This window comes from Mus pahari, chromosome 1 (genome assembly GCF_900095145.1).
Source record: "Mus pahari chromosome 1, PAHARI_EIJ_v1.1, whole genome shotgun sequence".
NCBI classification, from domain to species: Eukaryota; Metazoa; Chordata; class Mammalia; order Rodentia; family Muridae; genus Mus; species Mus pahari.
The window spans coordinates 68,164,748-68,167,681 of NC_034590.1; positions in this window are offsets into that span (position 1 = coordinate 68,164,748).

Here is a 2,934-nt window from a genome sequence, read left to right on the forward strand (position 1 = left end):
TCTGCCCGCCTGTCTGTGGCTCTGTGTCTTTGTATCTGCCCGCCTGTCTGTGGCTCTGTGTCTTTGTATCTGCCTGCCTGTCTGTGGCTCTGTGTCTCTGTATCTGCCTGCCTCTCTGTGGCTCTGTGGCTCTGTATCTGCCTGCCTCTCTGTGGCTCTGTGTCTCTGTATCTGCCTGCCTNTCTGTGGCTCTGTGGCTCTGTATCTGCCTGCCTCTCTGTGGCTCTGTATCTGCCTGCCTTTCTGTGGCTCTGTATCTGCCTGCCTCTCTATGTTTTCTTTCTTCCTGACTCAAGATGTAACTTCTTGTTCTAACACGTACCCCCTACCTCATGATGTATTACCCTCACCACAGGCCCCACTTTTTCTTGAGGCAAGTTAGCTCTGTAGCCCAGGTTGGCCTCTCATTCAATGCCTCCAAGTGACAATCCTTCCTTAGCATCCTCAGTTCTAGGACCCCACACATGAATCACCATACCCAGTCTAAAGGAACTTGATAGTTGCTGGGGATTGAACCCAGGGCTTTGTGCATGCTAGATACCACTAGGTTTTATCCCTGACCACAAAACCAAATCTCTCTTTATTTTATAAGAACCTAGATCAGATACTTTTTATAGTCACTGAAAGCTGATTTAATGCATAGTTTATCAACGAGTATTTAATGTACCTCAATCTTAGACTTAATGACCTCTAAAACTATGAGGAAAAAAAAATTGTATCATTTATGGTCTGTCTCCAAGCCAGGATGCTCATCACACTATGCACAAAGCCCTAGGCCCTATCCTCAGCTCTGAGAACAGGGCTTTCTCCTATTGTCTGCAAACCTTTCTGTTTATTATATACCCCCAACCAAACTATAACATCTGCAAACTCTGTTAAGCAACATACCAATCCCAGAGATGTGCCCTGTGAGATCATACATAAAGCCGAGAGAGCCACTTTTGGGAAGGCTGGTGGGAAAGAGAGGCGGGCTCCAGGTAGTGTGGACCTCAAAGGCAGGCTGGCCAGCCTGGTGATGCTCCCAGAGACATATCACCTGGCTGTTTACAATGAACTTTACTTCTCTGCCCTCATTTAACCTCCTAAGAGAAGCCGCGCCAGCCGCACCTTATTTCATAGATGAAGAAACTGGGGTACAGGCAGGTGAAATGACTTGCCTGTGGTCACATTGAAGTACAGTGCCCTGCACATAATATGCTTTTAGCTAAGATTATATTTAATTAAGTAACATTTAATTTAAGTGGCCTAATTGGGGGAAAAAAATCTTCCTGGGAACTGATCAGACACACTGAGTCCCCTTCAAGGTTATATCCATTCAACTGTGAGGCCAAGAACAGAACAGGATGCCCCGTGCCAAGGCGCACATTCAGACTTTTCTTTTGCAAATGACTTTGAGTGAATCGCTTCACTGTCCTGGGCCTGAAAACTTCCTCAGCAAAATGCAACATAGCAGATATCCGATCTACGAGCTGTAAGTCTTTTCTAGCCAGAGCTGGATGGTAAGATCACTTGCCTACCAGAGAAACATCCCAGCAGAGCTCAGAAAATGCCATGTTTGGTTTCAGGGAGCTGTCAGGCAGAGGACTGGACTCTTGTGTTTCCAGCCAGCCTTTCATCTTGTGGCATGAACGTGTAACCAACATGCTAAGTTAATGAGCCACCGTAAGCTGTGTTTTACACTGTGTTTCCCAGTGTGGACTGGGTTGCACTAAGTGCTATAGGGTAAGTGGCCAGGCAAAGTGAAGTCACTCAAAGGGTAGGTCACACCAGGAACCCTTCCATGACTACATTTGTGAGGGTGTGTTTTATGGTGTCCCTGCCTCCTTGACAGGAAGCCAGAGTAGACAAGCAAAGCTCCCAGACCCAACTTGGCTGAGGAAGACAACGGGTTCATTTTTAATCGGCTAATGACAGAAAGCAGAACCTTCAGGGAATTTCCAGAATTTGACATTTGTTGGCTACTTTTGGCACAGAATCAAAAACACGAAGTTGAAACCAAACTTGGGACAGGCCACTTAAGATGGAGAGGAAAGAGATCTGCTGTAAAAGTCCAGCGGAGAAAGTGGGGATCCTGGCTCTGCCACACACCTTGAACCAGCAGCACCGTCCTGTTCAGTCTCGATGGCGCTGTGTAGAGATAGACATGAAAACGCCTGCAGTTGGGAAGCTGAGGCCAAACTATGCTGCCACAGAGAGTGTGGCTGTCTCCTGCCTCCATTCTGTGTTTTTCTCTCCCAGCATCCTGCAGGCAGCCGTGGTAGGTTCTCAGCTCAGTAAATTCCACTGCCTGACACAGTCCACTGCAGAGGAGGGAAGGGCTAAGGGCCCCTGATGCCTCCTCCTCTCTCTCTTACCCACTATGCTGTACATAAAAGCTTCTCTTCATACTTGGAAGCCTTTCTCCTTTAAGCCACTTGGTCGGTGAGTAATAGCTCAGAAACAAGAACTCAAAGCCATAGGTTCATTTCCTAGGACCCACCAAAACTCAAGTGGGACATAAGCAGTGTTTGGATTTCCCTAACAGCCACCCGTGATTGCCCACAGTAAGCCTGACCCTACACCTTCTACTCCTTTGCAGAAACCTGATATTGAGTATCAACCAGACTCTTAGCCTCCACCCAAATACCCACACCGCTCCTTCTTCAGTAGATCTTGCTGCCAAGAGCCAGAAAACTGGATATACTGTCTCTCATCAATCAATACATATATTTGTTTCAAATTCCAGTATCAATAAAATCAGGGTAAAACTTAACAATTAAAAGTCTAATTATCAGCTTCTATTCCTTTGTGATAGAACATAAAGTAAACTTGTGTCTTGCCGTTATCATAGGTGAAGTAAAACCCATCGTGGGCTAGCTAAAACCCTCACTGCAGGTCTGTGCAGTTCCCTGAGTTGTTTAGGCTCACTGCTCCCTGAATTTGCTGTCTTATTGT